The sequence below is a fragment of the Marmota flaviventris genome, chromosome 1 (genome assembly GCF_047511675.1).
Source record: "Marmota flaviventris isolate mMarFla1 chromosome 1, mMarFla1.hap1, whole genome shotgun sequence".
Classification (NCBI taxonomy): Eukaryota; Metazoa; Chordata; class Mammalia; order Rodentia; family Sciuridae; genus Marmota; species Marmota flaviventris.
The window spans coordinates 95,626,214-95,650,023 of record NC_092498.1 but is presented as its reverse complement, the minus strand read 5'-3'; the positions used below and the strand labels follow the sequence as shown (position 1 = coordinate 95,650,023).

General features: G+C 36.7%; 1 protein-coding gene across 2 annotated transcripts in view; it reads right to left on the bottom strand.

The window, feature by feature from the left end:
* Window positions 1-23,342, bottom strand: part of LOC114096196 (probable G-protein coupled receptor 141) — a 50,476-nt gene extending 27,134 nt beyond the window's left edge. Inside the window, exons 1-3 of one of the 2 annotated variants that reach the window (XM_027939664.2) lie at window positions 23,235-23,342; window positions 16,404-16,520; window positions 4,526-4,661 (exon numbers count right to left, since the gene is read on the bottom strand). The gene's annotated coding sequence lies outside the window, so the exon portion shown is untranslated. The remainder of the gene's footprint in view (window positions 1-4,525; window positions 4,662-16,403; window positions 16,521-23,234) is intronic. The other variant, XM_034637089.2, reaches the window with a different exon arrangement.
* Between the last annotated feature and the right edge of the window lie 468 nt (window positions 23,343-23,810).

Sequence of the window (23,810 nt, the reverse complement as noted above, 5' to 3'; positions counted from 1 at the left end):
AAATGTAGTCCTTTAATGTCCAAACCAACTGACTAAATCCATTAACAAAATTGTGGACTCTCATACTTTCAATTGCCATGATTAAATACAGTAATTTAAATGATAAAGTAGAAAAATATACTGAGCCTGCATCCCAGCCTCACCACTTAATGGCTGTGTAAATCTCTTCATTTCAAAATATTAGTACACTCAGCTTCGGAGAGAATAATAATAATGTGTGCCTTGCCAAACCCATAGGCTCTTAAGAGAGTACAAAGGATCTGCTACCAAAATATCTGGCATAAAAATCTGTCCAGCACTCTGTCTCAGCGGACTATCTAGAAAACGAAATGTGTATGGGAGGTGGGGGAAGATGAAGCAAGAAACATGGAAAAATAGTAGAAAAGCCATTGACTTTGCAGCTGAAAAATCTGTGTTTGAATTTCAATGCTATTACCTCTTTGGTCTTAGCAATTCATTTAATCTCCCTAAGTATAGTTTGTGCAAAGGAAAATTCATTATCAATATTGCAGGATTGTTGTGATCATTAAAGGAGACAATAAAGAGATGCAAGGGATCCAGTTTAGAAACTTGCATTAGGAAATTCCATAATAAACACTAACAAATTACACAGAATAGTCAAGGAGAGAGAGAAATAAGGTGTCAGTTATACAAATATGTGATTGACAGGTATTTTACAGAGTGAATTGAAGGCTCTTTAGCAGCAACTCTGAAGACAGTGTATATTTAATGTGATGAAGCAATGACAAATACAGTGTCTGAGAATTTTAATTGACTAATAACACTCTAGGCAAGCAAGTACAGCATTGGAAGCATGTGGAACACAGAAAAAGTAATTAGAACGATCTAAACAGCAAAAGAAGAAAAGAAATTTGAACAAAGACCAAACAGATATAGACAGATGGGCTAAAAGTTACTTCTCTTTTTTTAACAGTTTACTCATATCAAAGCATTATTAATTAGCTTAGAATATAATGATATTGTATCTGCATTTCCTTAAATGTAACAAAGTTGAACTTAATTGATAAAACCTGTGTACGTTTGTGCTCAGGGGCCTGATTTGCCCAATTCTTTATCCATCCCTGATTGCATAACTTGACCACTACCACCACAGGAGACTTAGCAGTTCCTCCTACTTCAGAAACAGCATGTGCTTCTGGCCCTTGGCTTTGTGTTTGCCAGGTGACTTGCTCTGGCCAATAGACAAAGGTGGAAGTTATGGGCCTTAAGGGTTAGTGTTTGTGCACATACCCCTGTGTCTCCCTCATTACCATGAGAAAAGCATGCTGGACTAGCCATGGTCCCAGGAGAAGACAAAAGATTCAGGGAGTGAGGTTCCATCATTCAGAAGAGCCCAGCCTCAGTCCACTGATACCAGACATGGGAGCAGGCTGAAATCTGCAGAGCCACCCAGCTGAGCCAGACCAAATGACTGACCCTTAGCCAAGGCACAGGTCTATGAAGATAAATAAATTGCTCTTTCATGCTATTGTGTCTTGGGATAACTTATTACACAGCATTTTGGTGGCAGTAGCTAACTGAACACAATGTTCTTAAGAGGCATCTTGATTTTTAAATTATTGTCCCCATCTGCTCATGAATAATTCCCAGAAGGGCATTCACTCTTTGTCATCTTTCAGATATCAGGTTTGCTTTTAAAATAAAAAAAGAAAAAAAAAGGCCTTTGATGCATGACCTGACACACTGATATATATCTAGAGAAAGAGAGAGAGATGGGGTGTATGCTGAATGCCATTCTAACTTCTGTGATTCAAACAAAAGCAATATTAAGTAGGCAAAAGAAATCCTCTTGCTATCCTTCTTGTCTTTGCTCCTTCCATCATCTGGATTATCTGTCCCATGTGTTCCCCATGCATACACGTCTTGAGTCCCTTAACCACTCTCAATCCTCTGGTTCTTCTCTCTACAGCAGCATACATCACCTATTAGGGCAAACCCAGGGGAAAGGTAGGAGATAAACCTTTGTTTCCAAGAGGGTCACAGGCAGGACCCCAGTCACTGCAAGCTCACTTGTGTCCCAAGGCCAGTCAGTGTCTTGCCCACTCTTTGTCTTGGTGCTTCTCTCTAGGGCAGAGTCTGTCTTCCTAAGACCTGCCCATTGGTTTTGAGATTTTACCACTAATTAACTAATAGACAAGAAATATGAAAGATAGATTTCTGGAAAAAGTTACAAAATATTTAGAAACTTCAAAGTCCTAAAGTGGTTTTTAGTTGGGGATTCTGGAATTGAAGACTGAGTTCTTAAACCTCCAGCAATTCTGGCTGCATTTAATGAAACCCTTGGGCTGTTGTTCAGAAAATTCAGTGTAATATTTTGTCTGTAGTTAAAAATTTGCATCTCTGAGACACCTAGTTTGCTAGATCACTTCCTATTCAATAACATTTAAATAAATCCTGTAAGAAGTATTTCTGGCAAAAACCAGGAGACAGGCAGAGGCTGTGGGATTTCAGAGAAAAATTGCCTGCAGGTAGGAGACTTGCAGGAAGCTCCCAGGTGAAGTTTGAAACAGGCAGACGTTGAGATCAATGACTTAAATTGGCCAGGAGAGGTAGAATTTTTCTAAAGGGCTTGATTTTTAAGAGGAGTTGACCCAAAGGAATGAATATGGGATGGAAAATTGAAGATCCCAAGTAGATTTAGACTCAGAACAGCAGGCAGATCTTCTCCCTAAAAAGTCACTCCAGAAAGGTACGCACTGGGTCAACCCACTGTTTATCTGTTCCTGATTCCCTTGATTATTCCAGCATCCTCTCCCAGGTAGCATAAAGTGAGTTCATCTGTACTTGAACAAGACTTCAGCTCAGGAGAAAACTTACTGTGGCTGTTCATAAGACAACATGTAGACCAGTGGCACTCAGTCAATGTGCTGGCAGCATCAACATCACTAGAGTCTCATCCAGACCTGCTGATCAGGAGCTCTGGGGCAAGGCGCAACAGTCTGGTATTATTAAATATATGGTGCAGGTACATCCTGGCCATGTTAAAATTTAAGAATCAGTGATGTAGGTCACTTTGAGCCAGTCATCTCTCTGGCCATGATGCATCTGCCTAAAAAGTAAGAAGCCAACTTGGATGATTTCAATAGATTCTTGTAGCTCCATTATTCCTCAGTGTTATTCCAAATAATATCAGTCTCTTCTTCCCTTCTTTTTTTTCTTGTTAATTCATTGATGTTGCAGAATGTAAAGGAATATTTTGAGACTCATATCATACAGTGATACATTCCCCCTCTCACACTTTAAAGGACCTGAAATGCCCTTAGTTATAACAATCACACCGACTATTGGACTAAGCAAGTACAGAGTCCTAATGCCCAGCGGGAGGAATAAAAGACTTATATAAATAATAAATAAATAGCAATTAAAACTGTACAAGCAAAACAAAAATATCCTTCTAATACTTGTGAGTTCTATCCAGAAATAATAACCATCACAGTGTCAATAAGCACCCTTGGCATTCACACTATAAGCATTTATTAAAAATCATTTCCCACTGAAAGTACCCAGTATGCCTGCCAGAAAGAAGGAGAGTTGAGACTATACTTTTAAAATATATGTATGTCCTTGGAGCTGGGGTTGTGGCTCAGTGGTAGAGTGCTTGCCTAGTATGTGTGGGGCACTGGGTTCAATTCTCAGCACCACATATAAACAAATAAATAAATAAGAGTCCATCAATACCTAATAAAAATTTTTAAAAATACGTGTCCTTGACAAATCAACAACTTTGTAAGGTGTAAATTTTATGTTGACTTCTACTCAAGAAAAATGGGGAAAAAAATGAGGTAATCGGGAAATTTTAAGGAGTATCTAATTATTGGAAGATTTTAAAGAATTATTTGGGGCAAGATAATATTACAATTTTTTAAAGTCATCTTTTAGAGATATATATGGATGAAATGATGTATTTGTGGGGGTTGGAGATGAGCTAGAATAAATTAAACCAGAGCACCCTTGAGTGGAATGTGTGTAGCTGAGTGTAGCTGAGTAATGGGTATAAGGAGTTCACTACTCTCTACTGCGTATTTAAAATTTTCCATAATAACATTTTAAAATTACTAATCTGAAAACATAAGAATAAGGGCAGAAAACTGTCAAATTTAAAAGAAAAAAAGCAAATAATGATGAAAGTTAATGACACTTTGATTTTTCTATTGTGAAAAGTGACACATGACTGAAGTCAGTGCCTCCAAAGACACACTGGCTGTGGCACTTCCTCAGGGTCACCAAGTATCCGCAGTTTCTCTACTGGGAACCCATTCTTGTTTTGCTCTGTGCAGACAAGGCTTCTGGAACAGAGAATCCATGCTGTGAAATAAATGCTGGAAGAATGCTTGATGCAGGCATGCAGGGCACACAGAAGGCATTTGAAACTGCTTAACTCAATAAAAAAATACTCAAAGTGGAAGAAAGACACAAGCTGACAAAGGGCAGGCACGCTTTGGCCCCTGCCATGCTCCCTGCACTGTATTCAATAGCCAAATCTCCCTCACTTTGAAGTACTTACCTTGGCCCATTGGGAGTTACTTGTGATTGTTGGGTCTCTGCCCTTGGAGGGAAATTCGTATCGCAGACTGCCCGTGACAGATACTTCTTTCATTCAAGTCTTCAATGAGTTGTCTTGACAAGGTACAGTGACCAGGCTGTCAAATAATTTTTTTTAATGTTTGTTTATTTTTCAAATAAACAAACATTAAAACAAGTAATAAGATCTTCATCTATCAAATCAGTGAATTAAACTATTGTGACAATCTTCAATGTTTGCAAAGATGAAATGGTACCACTTTGCTAGAAATCAATTTGGCAATGTGTGGAAAGTTCATTAATAGTAATTGTGCTCTTTGCTATAGGCATTCCCTCTTCCAGAAATTACAAAGAATAATACCAGCCATATATACAAAATGTGTACACTTCATGCAAGGAGATTTGCCCATAATAAGTTTAGTATATTATACTATATTCATATGTTCTAGTCTTTTATTAAAATGATACTTACCAAGTATATTAAATAAAATAGAAAATTCCCATGAAAAACAAGGAAGATAACATTGTATACATTATGATCTCAACTATATAATCTGAATGTATGCATTTATTGAAAGTAACTGTACCACAAATTTAAGTATGGTTTCTTTGGTTGAATAATAAATGCCTTTTATTTCTTTATGTAGGCTTTTTTTCAATGTGTTCCACATTTCCTGCAATAACCAGAATACTATTTTCATAATATAATCATTAAAATATTTCTAAACTATTTGTTCTCCCAATATGTCTCTATTATACAAAATTGCCCTGTATCTCTCAATTGATTATAATAACTTTGATGACAAAAACAAAACAACAGTCCTAGATTCACTTGGCATAGACGCTTTAGCATGTAAATCTATATATAGTTTTTCTGAGCTCAGTTAAAAATGTGGTTTAATAACATCTCCATCTCAGGGTCATTTAGAAGATACATAAAAAGATACTATCTATGAAAGAACCATTGTAAACCTTTAAAGTCAGAGTTTCCCTTGTGTATCAAATGTTGAGAAGGCTTAGATGAGATGCCATCCTAAACATGCATTGTACTCTGTGAAATGTTTTTTTTAAATATTTATTTTTTAGTTGTAGATGGACACAATACCCCTATTTTATCCATGCATTTTTATGTGGTGCTGAGGATCAAACCCAGGGCCCCGCAGGTGCTAGGCAAGCACCACACCGCAGAGACACAGCCTCAGCCCAGGAGCCATTATTAAGACTTAGTCAAATGTGTTCTTTGAAACTTTGCACTTTGACATCTTCTAACTGCCCCACCATTCTGGAGAGCTCCTGCATACTGAAGCTAAGGGTTATGCAAGGAAAGGACCTGAGCTGTATGGGGTCAGTACCTTTCAGCCCCTCCATGCTCTCCCTCACTAGTTCTCTGAAGCAATAGGCCTTCTCTGAGGAGGAATCCAGGCTTTTCTGCATACACAGTGCACGATTACAGCTTTCAAGCATGACACAATTGCTCACTTTTCCAGATCTTACAAGGTCAGCTTTAGCGTTTGCTACTCCTTGAAAATGGTTATCTTGCTTTGCTGCCACCTCACCAGTACTTCCGTTAAGCTGCAGAGGAAGAAATGTGTCTTCCAAGTACAAAAATAAATTCAAGAACAACAACTCTCTACTTAATTAGGATGTAGACTGCTCTCGGCCAGCTTTGTCTCTAAGACATTTTTTAGGAGATGGTTTGAAAGAAATGCGGAGACTAAATTCAGGAGCTCAGCTCAATGACTAAATTAATTCTTTACCTGGATCCAACCATTTATCTTCATTATGCTTCAACATGAGCACTTAAAAATGATATCTTTAAATCTCTTCAGCTACTGTGATAGTTCAAAAGAGCTAACTTGTGCATCCAAAGCATCTTGGAGATCACTTATTAGCTTAGAGGTCATATACACTCCAATGTTCTCTTCAATTTAGGAAATTTCTTTAATGTCTAGAAACATTCAGGGCCAAAGTATTCACAGTATGTTTTGAGAGGCTACCTGTGGTCTTGTTAAACAAAAATAAGGCTGTAAAGGTTTGTATCACATCATATAGATATTTATTCCTGTATATCCAGCCCTACTATTGTTATAATCCTGTTTTTAGGAGCATTACAACGTGAATGTTGTTTCTTTACATCTAATATTTTGCTCATCAACTGAACACTCCAATCTTCTTTCTTTGCTCTCAGCCACTGTCTTCCTCTGGACCCTGATAACTTGTCTTATTCAAGCAAGTAACTAAGGTTTCCAGCATAGTTTATTACTATAGGCTTTGGCTCTGGAACCTGCTTTTATCATTTAATAGATGGATCATCTTGAGCAAGTTACTTAATATTTTCATAGTTAACATTTTCCTTATCTTTAAATTGAAGTAATTATAGGATTACCTATTTCATAGTTGTTGTACTATCTTATATACATATGGATAATCTATATGAAACAAAATAGAACTTTGCAAAGACATCACACTCAATGGATTTTTATGAGAGTGATAAAGATAATGTGATTTCTAGTGCTTCCATTATATAACCAGGCTATTTGGACACTTGAGTTTTCCAATGACCTTCATAAATTATAATGCCAAAACTAGAAACATAAAAATGTTATAATTAGGGGATTGGAGATATAGCTCAGTGGTGAAGCACTTGCCTAGCATGCACAATGCCCTGGGTTCCATCAACATCACACACATACACACACAAATGTGGTAATTAGAAAATCTCAGAATATAGTGGAATGTTTATCATTTGGGTATCAACTGGCTGAAATTGAGCAAGGTATTTGATCTCTCTATCTCATGCTTTCCTCATGTAAAGAACAGGGATGATGAGTATCTCCTCTGTAAGGTAGTAAGTATGTGAGACTCAAGGTACTAAGTACTAAATTTAAACATTATTTTAATTTTAAACACTAGATATTATTGTGAGACATTCTGGAAGGTACAGAGTGCAGCTGGATGATGCCTGTCAGGTGATATTTTGCCCACAGGCACAGTGCCTGAGGTTGTGTTGCCTCTGAGAAATCTCACACGGGTCTGACCACAGCTCTGCCTGGCTCAACCACCAGACCCTTTAACAGGAAGGAGGTAGAAGGAAGCATAAGAAGGGAATAGGAGAGGGAGTGGAAGTGAAAGAGAAGTGGAGAACATACCCGGTGGGTGAATGGTTGCTCTCAGTTGGGCGCAGGTAGAGAGCCACCCCTACACAGAGGGGTATCTCTTACTTCCCTTCACATATGCCCTAGCTCTTTGCAAGGGTCTATGGTCTTTATATGAAAAGGAAAAAAGAATCCACCAAATTCATGCTGTCAATTGCTTATAGAGACACAATGGTGTGGAGAACAAAGAACATGAACTTTGGTATAACCAGATATAAAATATAACATATTTTCCTATTTTCACAGTTAAATTTTCATGATGCCCAATATAAAACTTTTCCCTTTGGATAACAGATTCAACTGAGACTCTGCCAAGTGTAGCCTTTAATTCTTTTGACTAGAATCTTCGCACAGATTCTTTTGCCATTGATCTGTGAACTTTAAATAAAGTTCACTGACATAAAACATAAAGGAACTACAGGAGGTTAAAAAAAAAAGATATTCCTACTTCTTCTTGGTACTTACAGAAATCTGGAAAACTGAACAACATTTTCTCCACTTAGAGTTTAACCTGAAGTCTTCTTGAGTCTGGATAAATGCTTTTACAAACATTTCAATTTTCTGAGGTTACTGATAGTCCCAAGTCCATAATGCTCTGAATGTTGGAATTTCACCCAACCCAAAGCAGGTGGTCCTCCATCTATAGAAAGATTTGCACCATTTCTCCCTTTCTATGCATCCCCTAGAATTCCTAGCCACAGGGTTTACTCTTGATGCTTCCAATAATAAAAGGTGACACATGACAATTTGAGGAGGAAAGTGAAGTGAAGTCATTATTTTTTCCTGTGTCAATAGCATGAAGGCTCTGGGGTTTGGGAGAAAGGAGACCTGCAGTTCTGCTGGTGGGTTTCAGATCTCCTCCAAACCACCTAGTTGAAGCTAAGAAACTATAATCTTCAGTGGTGGTTTCCTAGATTCCTGTACTTCCAAACAAGAGGGATAGCTTTTCCTAATCTCCCCTCTCTTGACCCTCCCAATACTACTGCAGCCTATGAATCCCAATGTTAGAGTCCTTCCTGTGTGAAATACCTGGATTGAATTTTGTTTTCTCCCCGGCTGATACATTAATGCTGGTTGCACTGTAGAATTGCATGGGAAATTTTTTAATTCTTATATAGGGTTCTCACATCTGAGAGTGTGGCCTAACCATAGATAGCTTTTTTTTTTAGTCATACCGGGACACAATATCTTTATTTTGTTTATTTATTTTTATATGGTGCTAAGGATCGAACCCACTGCCTCATATGTACAAGACAAGTGCTCTGCCACTGAGCCACAACTCCAGCCAACCACCCATAGTTTTTATTTTTTTATGAGTTCACATTTTTCTTTTTCTTTTTTTTTATTAGTTGTTCAAAACATTACAAAGCTCTTGACATATCATATTTAATATATTTGATTTAAGTGGGTTATGAACTCCCATTTTTACCCCGTATACATATTGCAGAATCACATCAGTTACACATCCGCATTTTTACATACTGCCATACTAGTGTCTGTTGTATTCTGCTGCCCTTCCTATCCTCTACTATCTTCCCTCCCCTCCACTCCCCTCCCATCTTCTCTCTCTACCCCATCTACTGTAATTCATTTCTCTCTCGTTTTTTTTTTTTATTTTCCCTTTCCCCTCACTTCCTCTTATATGTAATTTTGTATAACAATGAGTTTTTAAAAGCTCTCCAATTACTTTCCATGGACATTCATGTATGTAAACTATCTTCTCAATCTCAAATTCTAATTTTCAGTCCCAGACTTTGATCTATTTTCTGTAGAATCCTTATCTCATAAATCAGGTTTATGAAGTCAGAGAGTTCTCTTTATTTCTTTCCCTCAATATGTTTTCCTAACACATTAAGGAAAGGTCAGGAAAAACAATTTCTAATGTAAGAACCCTAGATTTAGGGATATACCTTCCTTAAGAAGACTAACACAAACCTGAATCCACTTGCTATATTATTCTTCCAAGAATTTCCTCTCTACTGAGGTCATATAAATAATATTATAAATGGATATAGTATATTTACTAGATGTATTTATGCTGCAATTTAATTTATCAGTGATACAAGTTTGGTGATCATAACAACATGCAGAATATGGTCCTCCATTGTTACCCACAGAGAATTGGATCCAGGACCTCCTGGGGATATCAAAATCTGTGACTATTGATCTCTTATATAAAATTCAACAGTATTTGCATATAACCTATGCATGTATTCCCATATACAATCATTTTTTTGATAACATGTAATACCTAAAACAATGTAAATGTTATGTAAATAGTTTTATATTATATTATAAAACAACGACAAGAAAAAGTCTATACCTGTTCAGTACAAAGTTTTTTCCCTTATAGTTTTCCCTGCAGTTTTCAACCTGCCTCCAATTTAATCAAAGGATGTAGAATCTGCAGGTTTGGATAACCAACTGTTCCCTTTCCTATGGAAAATATCCTTTGAAAGAGCAAACCACAAATTCAGACGAATTTGGAGGATTTATTCTATCCCAAATTTGTGGGCTGTCTATCTTAAATCAATAAACATTCGTAAAGTTGTAGATTGAGATGTTCTGTTCAGAGCTTTGACAGAATGTCCCATTCCTCAATCTTTTAAAGTAGTATCTAAATAATACTAAAATTATGTTCAACTATACATATTCATTTATTTAGCAAATATCATCAAAGCAACTATTCCTACCAAGTATTGGGCTTGTCACCGAGAACAAAATAAAAATTCAGCTGTGGAATTTGTAGTGCAGGATAGTAAGAGTAGATCTTAGTTCACAGTAGAAAGTAACTTGAAGTGCCACATATCATTTTAAACTTTTGAGCTACTTGAGATTGAACCCAGGACCTTGAACATGCTAGGCCACTGAGCTATATTTCTAGTCTATAAAGAGCATTTTTAAAAATTTGATGGATGAGTTAAAAATAGGTCTTAAAAAGTCTTAATGAAGAAAAAATAATTTTATAAAGCATAAATCTAGAAGGGCAAGCTAGTAAGTGAAGACTGAAGGCAGTGATACTCTAATTACTCAGAGATCCTGAGAACCTTGAGCTCTCATGTTATTAGTCCAGTGTGTACACAGTACATAGCAAAGAGAGTCAGAGTTCCACACAAGGTGTATTTCAGATTGCACTCAACCACACAAACACATGACCTAAAGAAAGAAAAATTCTTGGAGAAAATCCCACCCCAGAGTAAGACAAAGTATACTTACTTCCTTGTTCCAACTTTAGGTTTGGGTGGAAGGGAAATGAATTCGACCCAAACAATACCAGCCAACACCATCATCATTTGGAGAGAGGAAACTACACAATGAGTGGGACCCCAAAATTTCATGTTGAAAATTCAGTTTGACATGGCTCAGGATTTCTGGGTATCTGGCAGAAGGTACCTGGTAGAAGCGTGTGTGCGTACACACACACACACACACACATACACACACTTTCATTTCAAGTAAATTATTTTTAAGTGATCAGGCATTTAAAAAAATAAAAAAAAATACTTTTGGAAATTTGTGCTTTCGAAAATGAAAAATATACAAATAGAACTAGAATTTCAAAGGACATACTAGACAAATAACACAAAAATTAGTGAACTGTACAATAGAGTTATGTAATGTTATGTAAATAGTTCCTAACACATTAAGGAAAGGTCAGGACAAGCAATTTCCTGGAATTTCACCCATCCCAAAGCAGGTGGTCCTCCATCTATAGAAAGATTTGAACCATTTCTACCCTTCTATGCATCCCCTAGAATTCCTAGCCACAGGGTTTATTCTTGATGCCTCCAAAAATAAAAGGTGACACAATGACAATTTGAGGAGGAAAGTGAAGTGGAGTCATTATGTTTTTCCTGTATCAATAGCATGAAGGCTCTGGGGTTTGGGGAGAAAATCAGCAAAATGTACAACAGAGATGAAAAAAATTGCTCAGGACACAACACAGAAAAAAACAGTAGGGGTAAGCACACCGTACCAGCTCCTTAGCACTTGACACATGCTACATTTTCTCTTGCAACCCTTACAATACTGCTGTAAAGTAGATGCTGTTCCGTCCCCATTTAGAAGGGAGGGGACCCTGAGGCCCAGGAAGGTTAAGTGACTTGCCCAAATTCATACACCTACTAAGAGATGAAGCTGTAATTTCAACCCAGAGAGTTGGCTCTCTCTAGTTTTGCCTTTTAACAAGTGTGCTATGTTCCTGTAGAGAAAATGGAAATCACAAAAGGGGAGTTGCATAGAGGTTAAATTTGTCCCCAAATAAATCTTAGAGCAAAATAAAGAAAAAAATATTTTTGAGAAATGATGGCTGAGAATTTTCCAGGATTGATGAAACGCATCAGTCATCAGATTCAGTAAGGTCAAAAATGCATAAGTGGAATGAATAAAAAGAAATCATACCCGGATTCAGCATAGCAAAGCTGTAGACTCCTAAAGAAGAAGAGATGCTAATAATAAAGGCTGCCCATTACAAAGACAGATCACTAAAAAGAAATCATTTGCAGAGAGATAATTTGCCTTCTTAAAAGCAGCATGCAGGCCAGGAGGCAGTGGAATGGTATCTTTAAAGCAAGGAAAATGGAAGGATAATAAAACCAGTCTGCCCTTATTAGAGGGAGATGTAGATGACATATGAAGAAAGAAGGGAAGTTATACACAAAGAAAAAAGATCTTCTGGGGGGGAGGGTACCAGGGATTGAACTCAGGGGCACTTGACCACTGAGCCACATCCCCAGCCCTATTTTGTATTTTATTGAGAGACAGGGTCTCACTGAGTTACTCAGTGACGCGCCTTTGCTGAGGCTGGCTTTGAACTCAAGGATCCTCTAGTCTCTCAGCCTTCTGAGTCGCTGGGCACAAAGGAAAATTTAAGTTATAAAGAAAATAAGTTAAAGAAACTACAAATATATGGATTAATCTAAATTTATTTTATTTAAAATTAACAATAATAACATCTTCCTCATAGGATTAAAATACAATACTAAAATATTGGGCCATAGTGTTATAGATTCTAAGTTCTGTATATTACTGGGAAAGAAACTAAGACATTGTTTAACTCCAGTTTCCTTTAAATAAATTTATATAAATTTCATATTTATTTGGTAGCACTAAAAGGATAAAAATAAAATATGTATCATATAAACATTAAAATACACAAATACAAAAGAAAATGAAAAAAAATAGATTAATTCAAAAGCAAAGAAAATGAAGGTTAGAAAGACGAAAGAAGGAAAGAGAGAGGAGGAAGGAAGGAAGGGAAAGAAAATGAAACAGACAAAAATGTATAAAATAGCCAAAAGTTAAAAGTTACAAATAAAAGCATATTTTATTAATATGTAATTTTTAGACAAACTTCTATAGTTTTTCTTAAAAAGATGATCAGACTTTTATGTCTAAATCTCAATTAGAAATCCATGCTTTAGAAGCATCTTAAATAAAAAGACTTAGAAAGCTTAATATATATGTATTATATATACACACACACACACACACACATATATGTGTATATATATAAAACTATGCCTGGCAAGTACTAATGAAATAAATAAGTAAAGTAGCTGATGTGTCTACATTGTCATTATTATAGAATAGGCCTTAAACTACATGTGACAACCGCAGATATAGAAATAGGTATGGTCTGTTGTCAGGGAAACAGAAAACAGTTCTTCCTAAAAAGGTCAATAAGTGAAATAAATTGCAGGGGGAAAAAATTTTTGACCAATGTTTACTTAGCATCTGCCTATTCCTGGCCCTAATCTATGGGATTTATTTACATTCTCTCCTTTTAATACTCTGATGACACTAGGCTATGAATTACTACCTCCAGGCTGTGCGGTTGTCGAAAGCTTCCTATGTGCCCGAGCAGGAAATTGAGTGCAATTTTGTCAAGCCAGAAAATTTGCCACACAAAAACTCAGAGCCTTAAAGATCTCTGTATAGAATTCAGGATACTCCGTTTAAATTTAAAATATAGACAAGCAACAAATAATTATTATTCTGCAAGTATCCCATGCAATGTTTGAAACATACTCATTTTAAACATTATTTAACATTTATCTGAAGTTCAAATTTCACTGGAAGTCCTTTTGTCTTATTTTTAAATCTGGCACTGAGCAGGGGGTGAAATAGAGAGAGGACAGAGCTGAGCTGAGATATAATGATGCTTCTGAAAGATCTCCGCTTGGGTCAAGAAGCAAGTCCCTCCTCCACGCCTCTCTCAACAAAGCACTCAAGTAGAAATATATACACACATGGACATGTATATGCATTTATGTACAAAATTTATGTATACACAACCATTTTCCTATGATTGTTTATTTATATTTATTATTACTATTATTTAATATTACTAATATGTCATAAATTAAGGTTTTAGAGAAGGAAAGAGACATAGCAAAATATTCATACATTCCTTCTTCCATATTCCATTTGCAGCATTAGAAGACTTGTTTATCCTTTTTAAACCACAGTGAATAACAAGCTTTACTGCTCTTAAGTTTGCAAACGGGACTCCAGGAGTATATTCACTATAACATTGTCCCACCACAATGACAGTTCCATGTACCATCAGGTCTCTATTTGCTTTGCAGCATAAACCTAGGACACAAATTCTGTCTGGACTGAAAGTGTAAAGCAATCCAGGCTGAGGTTAATCAGAGATTTGCTGGAGCAAGTGAGGCTTAAACTAAGCTTAATGATAGGAGAAAAAGATGAGCTGGATTTCCTATAACAGAGTATTTTACCTTAATGTCAATATCAAAGATCTGAAGATCTGGCTTCAAATCCCATCTTAAGTAGATAATGTAAGATTGTTGGAGTAAGTTCTGCATTGAATTTGTTTAATTTGGATTTAATTTAATGTTTTTAATTTCTGCATCATTTTGTTTAATTTGCATGAAAAATATCATTGGGAAATATTCAACTCTAAATCCTAAAAATATACACTTGTACTGGTTCTCCACGTCTGAAGAATGGGGAGATTCTAACTGAAAATTCCTTTTGACTAAGAGAAGTAGCAGAGCATGTGTCAGAGTGTTTGAGTGAACTTCTCCCAGGACATACGTCACTTGAGGGCAGAAGGCGAGACAATCTGTCCTGGTGATGGCAGGTGCTCTTTGCATTCAGTTGGGACATTATGTTTTGCTTGGTGAAAGTGGTATCTGTAAAAAGGGAGTGGTCCTGCTGAGGCCCTGCAGACCATGAGCCTCAAGAGCTCCAGTATTGAATTTCAACCTCAACTATTATCCTGTTGTCCTAATTTTTCAAAAAGTTAAGATGTAACAAAATATACTCTGCACTAAATTTATTCTGAGCACGTAATCTCACTTTGATGGTTCAGAAGGCAATCCAAGGATCTTATGCCCTTAGACCATCCACAGATTCTGTCATTTATTAAAATTGAGGTCTAGAGAGTAGTGGAAAGGATGTGGGGCTTAACTCACAATATCTGAAAAACTGAGAGCAAGTTGCTCAACCTCTTAGAGCCTCGGTTTCACTAACAAGATTTGTCCTTTAAGGAATAATGAAAAGAAGGGGCACAGAAACACAGAATAACCATCAGATAGGCATTTTAGCTCCCCTGGCCACTCTTCAGAGCCTGAGAAGCAAATGGCATGAGGCACCATCCTGATTTTCTGCCATGTTTAGAAACAAGCCATTTATCTAAAATAAATAAATTGAGGCTTGAATAAATAAAAGCCTGTAAGATTTATATTTACTCACATTTATTATTCATATTCATAATTTACACATATTTAATTATTCAAAGCATCTTTTAAATATGTAAAATACCATTCTAAAAACATCCCTCTTGATTTGGAATTTCTGGTTACTTAAAATCTAGATCAAGAGTTTGCAAACTGCAACCCAAGACCACATCACATCTGCCACCTGATTTTGTAAATAAGGTTTTGTTGGAACACAACCACACCCTTTCATTTATATATGATCTATGGCTGCTTTCTTGCGACTTGGGCAGTTGAGTAGTTGTGACTCTTCACAGAAAACAATCCTCAGTCCTTGGCTCTAGATCTAATTATTTTTTCTGGTTGTTAAGTAAAGTCAAAGGCAAGCCATTGCTAGTGAGAGGTGGGAATTCATCCATGTGCTCAAATGGTGTTAAAAGTACAGCTCCACAGGGCATCGGCTAGAAGATTTTGTTGCTAAAGTCAACTAGATCTGGCTTCAAATCCCACCTTATGTAGATTATATACTTGTGAGACCGTTGGGAGGATCAAAGCTTAGCTTGATCGATGCAGTAACAGCTCAATAAATGTTTAATCTCTCCACTTTTCTCTACCTCTAAAATTTAAAGTAAATAGCTGCTTTTTCCCTACACTCTGGTCCAGTCCAGCTGTATGGAAAGCTCAGGTAAGGTCAGTCTGAGCCCATGATAAAATGAGCTCAAACAAGGCCATAGCATACTTTTATCTTAAGCATAGACAAAAAAATGACATCACTGGACATCCATAAAAGACCAAATATCTCCTTTCTTGGTCAAAAGCAGTGATTGCCATTTCTTTACCCAGTCATAAAAACGTCTCTGCTTTCTGACATCATCCAATACAGAGTGAATGCTTACTTTTCTAACTCACCCAGCTGAAAACACAATTCTGTAGTAGATTGTTTCTATCCTGCCAACCCCCCTGCCCCATGGCTTCCCATAGTGTGTGTTCTCCCTTCTTGCAATGAAGAATAAACCCTTACCTGTTCAGTTACTGGTGTTCCTGTGGTCTTTAACTGAAAATTGTTGATGGACAGAAAAGTGAGATAGGATGTTTCAGTTTGATTACATTTGCAGGTGTCAAAACATCTAACTGTACACTGGTGGTAGGAAAGAAGGGAAATAATGATTAATAATTCCATATTCTAGGCATGTTTCACACATTTTTCCTTTTGGTCATCACAATTGTCACAAGTTGGATATCACTGTGTCCACGGGAAGCAGAGGTTTGATGAAATTGGCCAAGCCACATTATCTGGGACATGACAGATATTTTTGTTTCTTTGAAGATTACAAGAGCAGAGAGAATCACTACTGGTTCTTGTTGTTTTGTTTTAAGAAAGAAAGGACAGGCAACACAGAGTACAGGGACTGGCCTTGTCTCCTGTGACTCCTGTGTCTTCTGGTGTACTGCACACTGTTGGGCACTAGGACCAGAACATGAAGATTGTCTCTCTGAACATCTTAGAAACTTGTCTAGTCCTCCTTATCTTAAACATAAAACCTCAGAACAGCTATTAATTATATCTTTGGTAATAGCACTTATTACGAAGGGTTTAAAAAATGGGATGAGAGAGAACCATCCACCTAACGACCAGCTTTGGTAACCCCTGAGGAAACAGTCAAGCCACTGATGCCCAGAGGCTCATTTCAGACCACTTTGTGGTAATCCATGGAAAGACTCTGAAATGGGTGTTGATAACAAGTAGCTCAGGTGATTTTGATACAAACGTATGTTAAGAATGCTACCATGACACATCTGACTGTCTGATTCCTTGTTGTTTACTCAGAGTTCATTCATAGTTCCAGACACAGAGTCATTATCTCCAGCTACTCTGTTTGCTGACCTCCCACCTCACTGAACTATGACAGCACTCAGGGACTGCATTGGGCAACTCATGCCTGTGTATGGGGCTGCTAGGGAAAACTCTAGACTTGGAGTCACAATTCACTTTCCTGATCTGCAAGACCAGCCAGGTGACCATCAGCCTTGATCTCATTTGTAATGTAAAGGGAAAAGGGTCTCAAAGCTGGTCTGGGTCAGAGCTGTACGGTGTAATTCAACTCAGCAACACTTTCTTATGGAAGCAATTTACATTCTTGATAAAAGGCTTTACATTTCTTCCCCATAAACTTTTATGGTATTAAGACCTATTCTAGAAAACTAGCTACAAACAAGCTACACACTCATTCCTTTGGCTAATGGTATTTATTCTATATTCTTCATATTTTTGCTAACCAAGTTTATGCTAACAAATATCAATCTGACAAAGATAATCTAACCACTTTGCTTTTCTATAAATGTCTTTGCCAAGGGCAAAGATTTGAATTGGCCCGTTTCAGATCTTTTTCAGCGAAGAAAATTGAACACTAAACTTGAATGTTCTCTTATTTAAATTTTTGGGGGAACAAAGGTAAACAAGAATTACTACACCCACCTGCTCTTTATAAACCATAAAGCACTTGACAATGTATGATTTTCATGATGACACATGATCTATACATCTGTTTTACAGGCATAAATCATGTCCCTCCAATAAGATTACAGTCTCCTGAGACACATAGATTATAAATCTTTGAATCTCTCCCTTCCCACCCTGTATGTGTGTATGTGTGTGTGTGTGTATGCGTGTGTGTGTATTCACCTTAAAGAATAAAATTGATATAATAATAATCCTATTTTACTATTAAAATAAGTAATTTTTTCCTGACAACTCAATTAAAAGAAACTAAATATGTATTTGTTCACTTTGCTTCTTGGGAAGAGATCTGAAATGATCAATTCAACAATTTCTCTTGGTAGAGATGTTTATATGATAGATTATACATACATGGAACACAGATATGGGGAGGAGAGAGACAGAATGCCAGGAGAGTGAATTCAATGTGACCATTGTTTTTTCTACTTTGCATCTCACATCCAAATGTCTTCATGAAGTCACTGAATAGGACAAAGGCTGTACTCCTGAAGATACCAGCTCTCCTCTGCAAGGAGATTACAACAAGATGATAAGACCTGCACTAGAGTTATCTTTTGTGCAAGGCAGCATAGATGCAACATGTGAGTGTCATTGTACTGAATGACACAGAGAGATGTCAGCAACTCCATCTGCTCATATCAGTGGTTTTTGTGCTGGGCAGATGACTATGAGCTCCACAGAAGAAAAAGAGGTAGCTGCATTGTAGGCACTGATCATGACATTCTAAAGGACAGAATGTGCAGTGTGTTTTCAGGGGCAACAGGTTGGAGAACAGTAATAGATGATGCATGAAAAGTACATGGAGGAGCATTCTCACACTAGTTTCCAATTCTTCCAAACCAGAGGTGGCTGGAAGCCAGAATATATGAGTAATTTATTTTTCCATGTGACTTCAAGAATAGAAGCAAGAAATTTGTCTTTACACAAATCAGCAATTTATTCCAAGAACTCATTTATACAAACGACCTAACATAGTCAAATTCATAGAAACTGAAAGTCAAAAAGAGATTACCAGGAGCTTGGGGAAGGAGAGCAGTGGCTCAATACATACTTTCATTTGGGGATGCTAAAAAGTTCTGAAAATGGATGATGGTTGGAATTGCACAACAAAGTGAATGTCCTCAAGTCCCTGAACTGTATCCAAGATGTTTAAAATGGTAAACTTTGTGCACTTTCCCACAGCAATAATAAAAATTTACAGACAAAGAACTTCCTTCATGACAGATCCTCTCTAGGAAAGAAAGGTTGATTCAGGTGAGGCTTTTAATAGGGCAAATGGAAAATAAGTGCCACTTTAATATAATGGAGCTACTTCAGACCCAGAGAAGCCACATTTCTGTTTAATGGGCCTTTTTGTCAGAGATGATTTTAATACGAGCTTCATTTTTTGTTGTTTTTGTATAGTTTCTTTTTATCTTGGCACCCTCCAGCTGGGGCATCACAGGTCTGGGTGTGGACACAAAGGCAAAAAGGAGAGAGAATTTCTGACCAGGAATAGTGAGTAAGTCCCAGCAGCATGGGTCCAGGCCAGAGCTAAAGTGAGAGGTGAGGAGACTCCAGGAAAATGAAGTGCTTATATCTGTAGAAGGCATTCTCTAACTTTATGTGTTTAACTTCCTTCTACTATGCTGTAAATCTTAACAGCTGTCTTCAATCTTCAGTACAATTCAGAGGCCTGAAAACTGCAGCCCAGAGGGGCCCTTGTTTTTTTAAGTAAAGTTTTTATCTGATCATAGCTATTCCTATTAATTTATGTACTTATTATTGGTTGTTTTCGATTTTTGCACTATGATTGTGGAGCTGACTGGTTGCAACAGAGATTGTGTGGTTTGTGAAACCTAAAATATACACTCTATGTTCCTCCAAGAAGCGTTTGAAAAATAGTTTGTCACAGATTTAATTAGTTGTGTTTGTGAGGAAACACAAGGGCTTTGTCCACCATTTAGAGGAAAGACGTGGGAGAGGTATACAGGTCATCAGGCAGGAGATAGAGATTGGGGAAGCAGCAAGCAATGGACACTTGCTACCCATTTGGGACCTGAAGAACCCACAAACCCTGCCCAGGGAGTTTCTGAAATCCTTGTTTAATGTACTAGGCTTCCTGTCATCACTTAAGTGAGACCTTGGACCATGAGACACATTTGTGTTATTTATCTGTGATCTCATCAATGAAGATTTTGGATTTTTGACCATATCTTGGAAGACCTCAGTCCTTAAGAAGGCCTATGAATATGTCCTCAGTACAATTGCTAAACAGGTGAGCAAAGGGAGTTATTGATTACACTGATTCCACACAGGCTCACCAGACAATTCCATCCCATAGTAAGCAGTACATTGCTATTTTCCCACAGCTTCTGAAGGGAATGGGGGAGGGGATAAGGACTCTTTTATGCAAAGAGGTGACAGGCATAACACAAGATATATACAAAGCTGTGCAGGCTTTTCATAAACATTTCCTAAAGATTTTAAATCAGAACATTTAAATCTCTCCTGAGAAGTGAAAGAACCATAAACTAGCTAGTATAGATTAAGTTACTTTTTATTTTTTTAATGGGATTATTCTGGCATAAGAAGGGACACACATCACAGATTCTTCCCCTGCCCCACAAAGCTGAGGGAATCCCTGACCAATAGCACTCTGACTTTGGCATTGTCGATGGAGGAGACCACAGAGCTCAGTCTGAACTTCTGTATCAGGGACTTCAGTGGTGCCCTCCATTCTATTTGGTCTGACTTTTAGATTGTCGATAATAATAATAATTATAATTATAATAATCCTTCAGCCAGCAATCCTTTCTACCAGAGCTCAGGGCAGGAAGTGCTCAGATGTTAAGGTGCTGAAAGCAAATAAGAAAACTTGAGTCTCTGGTCAGTTCATCCCAGAAAGTGGGTTACCTGAAACTTTGTAGGAAAGATTTCTTTTACTCATGAGTTAAATTCAACAGATGTCACTCCTTAAAGAAAAGTGACTTAATCCCCAGGAACTTCAATCTTTAGTTAACCAAGTATTTTGAAATGATGGTTACATTCAACTTTAAAAAGAGAAGCAATCTTTGGGCTTAGCAACTACTATTTTTAAAGTATTTGGGGTTCCAGACCTTCAGCAAGTGTAGCACACAATCTCCATGATGGTGTTCTTATCTTTTCATTCATTTGTACAAATACCTATTTCAAGGATGTTTGGTACTTACTGTCCACAAAACACTACTCTAGAATACAAAAGTAGGAATGGTATGGCTCCTGCCCTTAAGCAAATCATATTTTTATGAAGAAGGTTCTGTTTGTATTAAATTTGATTATGATCCTCACAAATCATCACTAACATACAAAATAAGATGGGGAGATAAGAAAACGTGGCAAGCAATTTGGTCTACCTAATGAACTAGCCTTGAAGAAAATTTGCAAAACAATATTTCAGAAATATTTGCCTAATGATGGAATTTTCTCAAGGTTATTTGAAGGATATCACCTATTTGCACATATTCTAATCTTTTAAAAAATATTTCTGACACATTAGTCATAACATGCTACATTTCTTACAATACTAGCACAATAGTTTATACACAGTTGATACCAATGAACACTTCATAAGTAAGTTGAGTTTTAGATTTGAAAAATTGTTTTTGAAATCAGCTAGTCCTGTGGCCCTTTACCTAAATTAGATTTTGCACCATATTAAAAAAATATGATGTAATCTGTAATTTTTCCCCATTAAAACAAACCCCACTATTTACATATGCTCACACTTTTGTGTACAGTGTGAGAGGACTGGTGAATCTCCTTAAAGACATCCATGAACTGCCTTGGCATCTCATGAACTCAAGCTGATCATATCAGATCTAGTCTGTCTTTCTTTTTATAATTATTGAAAATCATTTCCAAAAACATGAGTTGGAAAATAATGGCCCATATGTCAAACCTGGCTCACTTCACCTTTTTTGTACAGTCAGTGAACTAAGAATGGTTTTCATGTTTTTAAATTGCTATGCAATACTTATATATTATCCTTGATTTTATCTCTTGGCCTGTAAAGCCTGAAGTACTACCTAGACTTTTATTGAAAAAATTTGCCAAACTTCTGACCTAGAATAGTTCGGTTTTTCTCAAATTATTCAGCCAATTACTAGAAAACAGTACTAGAATTCATACTGCCTGATTCCTCCTTCAATGGTCTCATTACTTCTACTAGTTAACTAAAATATTGATAGTTAATGGATTGATTGATTTAAACCCAATGAAAAAGAAAATAAGGAGTTGTAAAACTAGAGTGCTTAATAGCCGGACGTGATGGTGCTCAGGAGGCTGAGACAGGGATCATGGGTTCAAAGCCAGCCTCAGCCAAGAGCTAGATGCTAAGCAATTCTGTGAGACCCTGTCTCTAAATAAAATACAAAATAGGGTTGGGAATGTAGCTCAGTGGTTGAATGTCCCTGAGTTCCATCCCCAGTACCCCCAACCCACCAAAAAAAAAAAAAAAAGAAAGAAAAGAAAAGAAAGAAAGAAAAGAAAACTGGAGTGCTTAATACGTAATTTCTCAGATAAACAAGTATGCTTATGCGGGTGTGTAGGAAGCTGAAGTCCAGTGAATTTAGTGACTCATCAAAAATCACACTACAAAGAAGCAAAACTAAACTCTTAATTTCAGGTTGCGTGTTGTTGATTTCATTTTTAAAACTTTATATTTCATTCCACATATTTGAAACACATTACTTTCTATAAATAGTAAATAATGGCATAAAGCCGTTTTATTAAAGTAAAATTATTTGAAAGAATATTGTTCTTAATTTTTATTTAAGTGATTTTTAAAGTTATTTTCAGATCCTTTATGTCATGTAGTAACAAGAATCAAATGAGAAGAATTACAATAACTATCCACAAGCTATTTTAGAAACAGTTCTTTAGAATTTCCTAACTACCAGGATTACTATTAATTATTTCTTTCTATTGATTCGGGTTATCAGAATGATTTCAGACTACATGCAACAATATTGCCAGTTATAGAGTTAAAATATTATGATAATGAAAACAAAATTAACATATCACTTAAAAGTTAAGCATCTGAATAGTTGTATGAATACCAGGTTATCTATGATGTTTTTAGGCAAAAAAATTTTTTTGACAGTTTCTGAAACCACTTTTGTCCAAATTTAAACTAGATTGGAAGTACAGAAAATTCTTTCTTTAATGAAAGGAGTCATGGTCACAGTAAATAACCTTCCTTTTTACAGCAAGAGCTTCTGAAGATTCTGAATTAAACCAGACCCACAGCTCAGCATGCCTTCTTGAGACATCACTGTCATTCACATGTCCCTATCTCAAGTCTCCTGCACTTACCTGGAAGAGCAGTTTTCTCAGGGTGGAGTGCAGAGATGGGCTACTTGTCTGACTTCCAAATAGTATTCTTTGCTAACAGCAGGGCCACTGCAGCCCTCCCATGCTCTGCTGCATTCACAAAGGCCCTGGACAGCTCACCCAACAAAAGGAAGCTGAAGTGTTCCAAGTTCCTCAGGGTGTCAACAGACTGCAAAACCTCAAAACCATTTCAAGCACACTAGCATTGAAAAACCAAGCTCTTAAAGATGAACAGTCCAAGTTGCAAAATGACAGGAAGGCTGACTGTCCTGAAATATTTATTAAGGGTGGGGTGTTTCTTATTATTTGTCAGATGTTGTTTATTTTATTTGAGCTAAGCTTTGTAGAGAATGAAGGTGGAAAAAAGATAATAATTAGCAATAATTTAGCAAGTTAGTAATATTAGCAAACACAAAAGTAGGAGATAAACTGTGTATTGTGTTTAGGGTAAAAGAATATATATACATATACATGCATATGCATATATGTACATTTACATATTTATAATATGTATACACATATACTATATATATTTGTGGGTATCTATCTATCTATAGA